Raw genomic sequence first — 11,371 nt, 5'->3', positions numbered from 1 at the left:
AGAAAGATCTATTCGGGGACTGTAAATTTCAATTACAAACCCTTGTTGAAAGCTATGGGTTTTCTCGTTTTCCAAAAAAACGTTGTTTGGGACCTCAAAATGTCTTAAGAAGTTCACGACCCAAAAAATGCAAAAAATAGTAAATTGTGCTACAATTAAGGAAACTGAAAGAAATAGTGCTAGGGTCCAAGTGGAATAAATGGGTGGCCACCAATATCCACCTGGATCAATGTATGTCATAATACAATGTTCAATTATGTCTTTCACATTATGATGGTGGGATATGTTCATTATATGCGACTTGATTTATGTTGGATTGTGTCAAAATGTGATATTAGTGAACGGTTTTATTCGAATGTGACATTGGAATATGTTCATCAAATTGCAATGTCGAGTCAAGTTCAATAGATTGCGGCATGAGGTCATGTTTGTCAGATTGCAATGTCAAGTTATTTTCAACACATTGTAATGTGATGTCGGGCTAAGCTGACAATACCCACATTATGCAAATAAAATTGCATGTCACTTCCTCAGATCAACGGCTGTTACGCGATTTCCATTCATCCTCCGGAACTGAAACAAACTTAAACTCACATCCATAAACTTCTCGGGTCCACTCAGGGCCAAGTCCTATTGGCTTCAATCTCCACCATTGATCTCATAATTCAATCCGATGATTGATGATACACTTGAGCATCACAAATCACAAATGGCATATTCTTAAGGCCAAGGTTCATCCACTCATGAAATATTGCGATGTGAAATTAATCGACGATCCCCCATCATTGATCAAAGCACACTTGATCCAACGGTTAACAACTATATCGGGTGAGGCACTTGCACGAGGATTACCCACCCTTACGGAGCTGATAAGGAATACAAATCCTTGATTTATAAATGTTCGGGTCCGGTTTTTAAATTAACGTCCGATCACTTTATGACCCAATATCCATTGGATATACGGGGCCATCAAATCTACGAGTTTGCGGGTCTTCAACTAGCACACATATTTAAAAACACCTTAACCCCCGCAGTTGACTGAGACGTAAGACGTTGAATATGATATCGACGGCTAGGAGTGAGTGCGGGACTTCAGCCACGATCAAGAAAACCCATACTTTCCTACCCTCCCAGTTGCTTATCACCGTCGATCTAACAGATCTGTCGATCTGATGATCCAGGTCTATTCCTCTGTTATAATTCTTCCACTAACACTTAAGTTAATCTTCGTCATTCATTTCTTTTACTTTATGCTATGCAACTTAATATTGATTGCCCATCTCCTTCAACCTCATTCATTGATCTCATAGATCCAACGACTCCTGTGCACATTTACTTCCTTCCTTCGTGCCTTTACTTTCTTCGGTTTTATGCCGTTGCTTCAGCGTTCTTCTGTGGTTTCGGGTTTCTCCAAGGTTTCTGGTTGTTCTACAGCACAACTCCCTCCCGAGCTTAACTCCGTGTACTCTTATTCACTGCCATCCTTGAATTTCACTTGGATCCTTTGATCGGATTCAACGATCAAACCTCGATCCTACATGCTCCCCTTCTCCTCTGTGTTTTGCTCGAACTTCACCTACATACATATACTATACAAAAATTTCTAATTCACACACAATTCATAACTCCACTAATCAATACACACCACACAATTCAGAATCAATTTCTCTATATTATAAATAAATATTTACATACGAGTCTCTCTCTCTCTCTCTAGCCTGATATTCCAATCGGTGGCCTTTATTTTCCTATCTGCCTGTAGGCTTACAGTCAAACCTCTAACTCACAACCTCTAACTGGCTAACCACCTAACTCTTTCTATGCCTTTTAGGCTTACATTTATACAAAAGGCTCTGTGAACCAATCCTAGTTCAAATCCTTAATAATTTCAACTAGAACCTAAGAATCCTCTCAATTCTATAAATCATGAACTAATTCCTAATTCAAGATCTACAATTAATTTCCAAATCTATCAATCCTTGTGAAATCTTAACTATCCTGATTCTCTCATGTTCTCCAACATTCAAGAACATTTACAATATGCCTCACAATTCTTAATTAATTCCTATTTTCATTAAAATCACTCAAAACCTAAGTAATTACATTAATTCAACACTTAGGAAACCAACTTCCTTAAAACACAAGACCCCCCTATGTCTACTAAAATACAATGATTCTTCTGAGCTAAATGCTCTTGCATCATAATGTCAAATTTATGTTTGACACATTACAACATGAAGTTTTGTTTGTCACATTTCAACATTGACTCATGCTCAATACCTTAGAAATAGGAAGTTGCATCCTAGTTTTTTTATAATATAGTAATAATAGTGAAATTTCTAGATATTGTTATTATGTGAATGGATTGAGGATAGTCTTTCTTTTATGAAGAATATAAAAAAATTGAACTAACGAAATCTATTGTATCACAGTAAAGTTCCCTGCAATGTGATCTATCATGGATAAAAAGTTTTTGACATGAACCAAATTTTTTTTTTGTGTGATATATCATAATGTATAATTTGCGCTTGAAATATTTTTCATCACAACATTGAAAGCATATCTATGTAGAAAATGATTTATACGTATTCTATGGACATTGATAGCAAATTAGTTTTATTTATACTTTGCAAATAAAAATTTATACATATTCCGCTCATAGGGCATAAAGTGAATAGTGACAAAGTGTTTTGTTAAGGAACTGCATGATGTGAAGGTTACCAGTTCAAAACTTTGTAGACAAAAATTCAGTGATGTTAAAGACTGATATAGGCCATATTCAATGTGATCCCTAAATAATGTTGACAACTTAAATACCCATACATCATGACTACTCAAACCACAAATTAAACATACTAATCATCTCAAAATTCGTCTAACATAACAAACAAAATATTTATACATATTCTACTAAAGATATCAATAATAAAATTGATTTGATTTATACTTTAAAAATGTTATTATATTTGTTACAATAACATTTATAGCCAATCAGTGTAAATTTTACGCATAACGATTCATATTTGTTTTAAAAATATTTATATACACGGCATATGAATTATATAATGCAGTAGAATGCTCCCGATGCATATTATGAACCTTGTAAATTTATATATTATTTATTTTATTATATTAACGTTGTCCTAAAATAAACCTCCAACAATTTTAAAATTTTTCCAATTAAGTGAAATAAATGAATTATATAATTAGGCCGATAGGCCTTCCTATGCATCAACAATTGTCAACACTTTTAACCTGAACCGTTTGATCAAGTTTGACAGTTTCAACCGTTGATTTCAAGTTCACTGCTTTTTCCAAATATATGAGTTGCTTTCTTTTCACCTCCAGTTCTGTTGTGCATTGAACCTGGCCCTTTGAGTTGCATTACTGCTTTTTCCAATTCTTTTGTCTCTTAAGATATTTTCACTGTGAAAGATATTTTCACTGCTTTTTCCTTGACAGTTGTTGTTGCTGTTTTTGGCCAACACTGAGCTTCATCTACCATCACCTTACAAATTCTCATGAGAAACTTCACACAGGAGATACTCTGTCCCCTGCAATCCTCGGAGCCATTCAAAGTGCATCAGTCTACGCGTTTCCTTCTCCCAAACACCACTAATTGGCGTAAGTTCTCTTGGCTCCCCTACTTCCACATACCAAACACTCGCGCATTCTGTAACGTTCATGTCGCATTCAATATTTTTAGTTTATAATCTGTAGAAATCTTTTCATGTTAAATCCTTTCGTCAATATTTTTAATTTATAATCTGTAGAAATCCTTTCATGTTAAATCCTTTCGTCTTGTATTAATTTAGTCAAAACCCATTCTGGTTATGTTTTTATTAAGTTTCATTATTGAGGTTGTCTTGTAATAGTCTTAGTGAGGACATATTGGTTCTTTCTCAGAGTTGAAAGAAAGAAAACAATAATCTCTGTACTGGTTATATATGTTTATAACGCTCCTATTCAGTACGCATAATGATTCTTGCTGAGACTTCATATTGAAGATTAATAGGACCGTCGGTAGACCAAATGCAGACACTTTAACTTGTGAGTCAATATAATGTGAATATTGTATGGATTTGATTATTATAATAGAAATATATTTCATTTTTCTAATGATAAATTTGTTTTATAATCTTTTGTTTTCAAAATTCAATGTGAATCTGTTGTCCAAGTAAAGTTGGTGATAAGACGATTACTAAATTCGTAATTTATCAGCAAGCTTTTGAGCCACTACATTAGTTCTTTAGACCAGATGTGATACTTTCAAAAATATATAATTTCCAGCTGAATTCTGATATCATTCTTTTATATCAAGAAATAATTTATTTTGTTTTTTACATTAATTTGGTGTCTATTTTTACTGTTATATATAATTAGTATAATCAATTTTAACACTGAATTTATAAGATTTAATTTCTCTTCATGCTTTATGGACTTTTAATTATAATTAATATAATGCATTTTAATTATAGATTTATTAGATTTGATGATGCTTGATAAATACATAGTTAAAATGCACACACAAACATATACATTCTTTCATTTTCAATTATAGTTAGTATTATTCACTTTAACTATCGATTTATAGTTGTCTCCGGTACAGTTAATGTCTTAAAAATTAAAACTCAGTTTATTTTCGATATTTTTTTTAATGGTAACCATTATTGAAACCGTCCAAAAAATTGTTCTGTGTGTGTCATTGTTGTAGAAATTTTAATCAAATAACTGTTCTGTTTGTGTCCTTGTTGTAGAAATTTTTAATCAAATTGGAATTGGAATTGGAATAGAAATAGTAATATACATGTGTTGGAATTGGAATAGAAATAGTAATATACATGTGTGTACAGGATTAATTATCCAAATACCATTTTCAGCGTACAACTAAGCTAAATATGTGTAAAGTTTAAACACGTTATTGCATTCTTTTCCTTTAATTTTAAATAAAAATTTAAGAATATTTAAACTACATAATTATTTGCCTAACTTGACTATATAGTCAACATAGAAAAAGAGATAAAGACGAGTAATGGTGATAGTAAGATCATATTGATTCGTAACTGGCTTAAATTACGTGACTCTCGAAAGTTATGTGGCTGAAATCGTTAATCAATGTGTTTGATTTAAAAAAATTAATATGTTTTTGTAAAATAAATATAAATATAGATAATGCAAACGTATTAACCCTTCACCAAAATTAAATTCCTGCGTTCATGTCCCTCTGGCCATGTTGATCTGCTCCGTATTTTAAGTGGTAAGGTTTACATAAATTTGGAGTTCTCCTTCCTTATGCTCTCTTTTCTTTCTAATTAGTAAGGAGCTCAGCGCTCTTTTCCCGTGATTAGTAGTAGTACTGATATAGAAATTAGAATGATTGGTATATGAACCTTAAACAGCTACTCAACCTAACGTGCTGAACATTTCTGGAATCCGCAACGGCATTTTGTGAAGAAATAATTGTAATTAACATCAACGTATTGCTAAATCAACCTGAGATGCAGCGTTGCATATATGCATTAAGATTTCAGCTAATACACATTGTTGTTTTATGTGGCTGTGATAATAAACATTTCAAGCTTGCGGATTGCAATTCTGTCATACGTGTATTTTTTTTCCTGTTTTTTGTCTGTAGTTTAAGACAAACTGACTATTTATTGTTTTTTATTTTGCCAGACATTTCACTGTAGGCATGGGAAGGCATATCTCTTTAATACTATGCTACTGAATCACACAATTGTGATTAATAAAGGTTGATGATCAAAATGTGTATCGCGTTTGAACTTGACATTTTTATAAACTTAAATTATGTCCCCATCAATATGATAGTACATGTCATTCTTGATCAACGACATCTATTTTTTATGCCTACTATTCCCTCCGAAAGCTGCCATAGAAAGTCCTAATGTTCAAGTTGATAGATTGATTTTAACATTTTCAATGTCTTCCGTGCTTTTCTAGGCAAGGATGGAACGAGCCTTAGCAAGTGATCTGGCATTTTGTGAAGAAATAATTGTAATTAAAATCAACGTATTGCTAAATCAACGTGAGATGCAGCGTTGCATATGCATTAAGATTTCAGCTAATACACATTGTCAACGTGAGATGCAGCGTTGCATATGCATTAAGATTTCAGCTAATACACATTGTTGTTTTATGTGGGTGTGATAATAAACATTTCAAGCTTGCGGATTGCAATTTTGTCATACGTGAATTTTTTTTCCTGTTTTTGTCTGTAGTTTAAGACAAACTCACTATTTATTGTTTTTTATTTTGCCAGACATTTCACTGTAGGCATGGGAAGGCATATCTCTTGATCTAGCATTTTGTGAAGAAATAATTGTAATTAACATCAATGTATTGCTAAATCAAGATGAGATGCAGCGTTGCATATGCATTAAGATTTAAGCTAATACACATTGTTGTTTTATGTGGGTGTGATAATAAACATTTCAAGCTTGCGGATTGCAATTTTGCCATAGGTGAATTTTTTTTTCCTGTTTTTGTCTGTAGTTTAAGACAAACTCACTATTTATTGTTTTTTATTTTGCCAGACATTTCACTGTAGGCATGGGAAGGCATATCTCTTTAATACGGTGCTGCTGAATCACACAATTGTGATTAATAAAGGTTGATGATCAAAATGTGTATCGCGTTTGAACTTGACATTTTTATAAACTTAAATTATGTCCCCATCAATATGATAGTGCATGTCATTCTTGATCAACGACATCTATTTTTTATTTTATTTTTTCAATAAATATTTATGTAATGAATGGGATCCATCCAACTTGTATCTTTTACCGTTTTACTAATTCATCATCAGAATCAATGAGATTAGTACAAACACTTGTGATATGTGTACGTATTCACTATATATTCACTATGAAGAGACCCTTTTTCACTCATATTTAATCCTACCTCTGAATAATATGGTTTGTAAGTTCCGATTATATATATTTAAGTTTCAAAGTTTCAGTTTTCGTGCTGTGAGTTTCTTTTAGTTTTGAAAAAAAAATCAGACTTCAAGTTTAGGTTCATGACATTTTATGATGCTTTTGAGGCAAGGATTCAGTGTATAAAAACGTGTTGCTATTGCTAGAATACCCAATACCTCCCACTCTGGGATTCTCAATACTAATGGTCTTGGACTAAGACATGATAAAGTTTAATATTCCTCAGTATCATGTTTGGATTTAGAGAAAGATTTCGGCGAAAATCACATGGAATGTCATTTGTCGACACGTTTCGAACCAACCAGTGTGGTTCATCGTTAGGACAAGCCGAAGAAACAGATCCAGCTTAGCATGTTATATAGACCGAGCAGAGCCTCCAACGGCTAGTTTGACCAACCGTTAAATTGACTAAAGGACCAGGATCAAAATAATAGTTTATTAATAAATATTTAAAAATTAAAGGTCAATTATATTTAAAAGAAAATTAGTTGCAACGGACCGCTTCTAAGAATAAATTAAGTGTGAATAAGAGTTAAAAGTGAATAAAAATAACTAACTGAATAAAAATAAAATAATAATAACAAATTAAATAAATAAATAGATAAAAAAACACAAAATAAAAATAATAAAAGTAAATAAACAAATAAATAAAATAAAAATAAATAAATAAAATAAAAATGAAATAAAATAATAATAATTAAAATAATAAATAAATAAAAATAAATAACTAAATGTGAATAAGAGTTGAAAGTGAATAAACATAACTAAATGAATAAAAACAAAAATAATAATAAAAAATAACAATAAAATAAATAAATAAATAAATGAATAAAATAAATAAAAATAATAAAAATAAAATAAAAAATAAGAATAAAAATAATAAAAATAAAATAAAAATAAATAAAAATAAAAAATATAATATATAAATAAATAAATTAATAATAATAATAATAATAATAATAGTTAAAAGTGAATAAAAATAACTAACTGAATAAAAATAATAATAACAAATTAAATAAATAAATAGATACAAAAAACACGAAATAAAAATAATAAAAATAAAATAAATAAACAAATAAATAAAAATAAAAATAAATAAAATAAAAATGAAATAAAATAATAATAATTAAAATAATAAATAAATAAAAATAAATAACTAAATGTGAATAAGAGTTAAATGTGAATAAAAATAACTAAATGAATAAAAATAAAAATAATAATAAAAATAACAATAAAATAAATAAATGAATAAAATAAATAAAAATAAGAATAAAAATAAGAATAAAAAATAATAAAAATAAAATAAAAATAAGAATAAAAATAAAAATAAATAAAAATAAAATAAATTAATAATAAATTAATTAATTAATAAAAATTAATAATAATAATAATAAAAATAAAAATAAAAATAAAAGGGAAAAATTAGATGTATAGAGTAATGTATAAAGTTAAAAAATATTATAAAAATTGCGTGTTAAATAATAAAGGTAATAAAGAAAAACAAAGGATGATAGATTAGAAATATAAGCAGAAAGGAAATTAGTTACACGGAGGCCCTTAAATAAAATAATCAATAAAAATAATAGGAAAGGCGATTAGAAAAATATAAATAAATAAATAAACAAATAAATAAAATAATAATGACAATAATAAAATAAATAAATAAGTGAAAATAATGATAAAAGACACCAAAAAACCAAAGAGGACGAAAAAACGACTAGGAAGAGAGGGCTGGGACCCAACACCTACTGACTTTCCAACCATCCTCTCTATTGAGATTGCTTGGTCTCTTTTCGATCTCAAGCGCTTCCCTGAATTTTCGATGATGGAAATGCGGAACCTTAGCAATAACACTGGCTTCTTCGATACAAACATGATGATTGGTTTTCTCAGCATGTTCAGCCAAAGCAGAAGGCTTAAATCTCCTATGCTTCAGATCCGCTGCGTGCTCACTAATCCTCTGATTAATGGAACGACCAGTCTCCCCAATATAGGGGGTCCCACAAGAACAAGGGATCATATAAACACCTTTCATATCTTTAGGGTCGATGGGATCCTTCACCGATCTGAGAGACGAACGAATGGTGTTCAGGGGCCTGAAGGACACCGGGATACAATGTCTCCTGAGAATCCTACCAATTCTATTAGTGGTCCCTTGAACATAAGGTAGAAGGACACCAGGAACACGATCTTTTGGCTCTCTTTTCACCAGAGAATTCTTGGAAGCTTTAAGGAAAGCCCTATGACTCATGTATCTACTGTAACCATTCTCCACAAAGACATCCAGCAGATGGGATTTTTCCTTCTCAAAGCTCTTCTTGTCCGAGATCCTCAGGGCCCGAGTAGCAAGGGTACTAAGAACCCCCATCTTTTGAGCTGGGAAATGGTGGGAACTGGCATGAAGATACTGCTCCGTATGAGTTTTCTTTCGAAAAACTTGATGGGCTAGGGAACCATCATCATTCCTAGAAATAAGAATATCAAGGAAAGGAAGGCATCCATCAACTTCCTGCTCCTTAGTGAACTTAATGGCTGAGGACTGCCTGTTAAGATGATCAAAGAAGAGATCATCCACATACCTCTTCCATAGTTTAGGAAGGAGCCGAGAAGAGTTCAGAGCTTTGGACTCAAAATCTTCCATAAACAGATTAGCAACAACAGGGGAAAGGGGGGATCCCATTGCAACCCCACATGTTTGCTCGAAGAACTCCCCTTCAAAACTGAAAAAGGTGGAAGTGAGACAGATCTCAACCAACCTAGCCGTGTCAAGATCCGTTAGGCGGTTGATCACAATCATGGCCTCATTAATAGGGATGCAAGTGAACAGGGAGACAACATCAAAACTGACAAGAATGTCCCCAGGATCAAGCTTAATGTCCTTGAGCTCATCGATAAAGGAGGCAGAGTCTTTTACGAAGGACTCCGTCCGACCAACGAGGGGCTTAAGCTTTAAAGCCAGGAACTTCGCTAGAAGATAGGTAGGACCTCCAATGGTGTTGACGATGGGCCTTAAGGGGGCACCTTCCTTGTGGATCTTTGGGAGGCCATAGATTCTAGGAGTAATAGGGTTGCTTTCAATGAGCTTATGGTGCAAGGAACTCAACGATCCAATGGATTTAATGGCCACAGCCACATTTCTAGCAACCTTCTTCAAGGGATTTTTGGAAATATTTTTGTAGCTACCACTATTATGAAGATGATCCAACATCTTGCTGCGGTAATCAACCATGTTAAGAATCACGACAGCACCACCCTTGTCAGCCTTAAGGACAATGACATCCTTGTTCTGGTTTAAGGATCTGAGAGCTAAATATTCATCTCTGCTGAGGTTACTCTTGGGCGGCTTAGCCTTTCTCAAGGCCACTGCACAATCCTGCCTGATAGTATCCTTGATCCTATCAGGTAGACCTCGGATCCCAAACTCAATATCACAGATAATATCCTCCACAGGGATTTTTCTAGGGGCTAAGGCAAAATTTAAGCCTTTGCTCAAAACTTTAAAAACAGCAGGGGGAAAAACGAAACTGGAGAGATTAATAACCTTGTTACTAGAAGAAGAAGAAGGGGTAAAAGCAGCAGACCGATTTTTCTTCTTATATTTCAAGTTAGAGAGTCTTTTGCTCATATCATTAATATTATCATTATTGTTATAATTAATGCTAGAATTAATATTAATATTATTATTGATGCAAAAACCATTATTATAACTATCGTAACTACTAATATAACATGCTAAGCTGGATCTGTTTCTTCATAACTAGGCGTTGGAGGCTCTGCTCGGTCTATTTAACATGCTAAGCTGGATCTGTTTCTTCATCTTGTCCTGACGATGAACCACACTGGTTGGTTCGAAACGCGTCGACAAACGACATTCCATGTGATTTTCGCCGAAATCTTTCTCTAACTTGATATGGATCACAGAAGCCTAAACTCTATTATTGAATCATGTTTGGATTTCGAACTTCTTTAGTTAACGTCACAATCGTTCTTTTGTGCAGGAATCATCTTGGAGCCGGTCAGGAGGAGTTCTTCTTACCGCACAGAAATCCCCAAACGAATCTAGAAAGAACCAAAGGTGATCCTTTCTACACTTCGTGCCAATATATGTTGAACATGTGTGTAACAGGTACCTTTTTCAGATAACCTTACGGTTTGTAAATGCTTTTGTTTTTCTCTCATAAAAGAAATTCTTGTTGAAAGAAAAGCTGATAAAATGTATATCTCCTTTTGTCGAAATAGTTGTAGGTTGCTTTGTTTTGGTTCAATAGTTGTTAGGGAATATTGATAAAATGAACTTTCAGTTGTGCGTTAGTGACCCATTTCCATGTTTTTCAAGTGACTTTGTGGACCAAAAGGGGGGGGAACTTGTCCCAAGGGCTAAATTAGGATATGCAGCATTATTATGCTAACAAATT

Source organism: Pinus tabuliformis, chromosome 3_1 (assembly GCF_031772625.1).
Source record: "Pinus tabuliformis cultivar Carrire ecotype Pingquan chromosome 3_1, CPIR1, whole genome shotgun sequence".
Taxonomy (NCBI): Eukaryota; Viridiplantae; Streptophyta; class Pinopsida; order Pinales; family Pinaceae; genus Pinus; species Pinus tabuliformis.
This window is presented reverse-complemented; position numbering follows the sequence as displayed.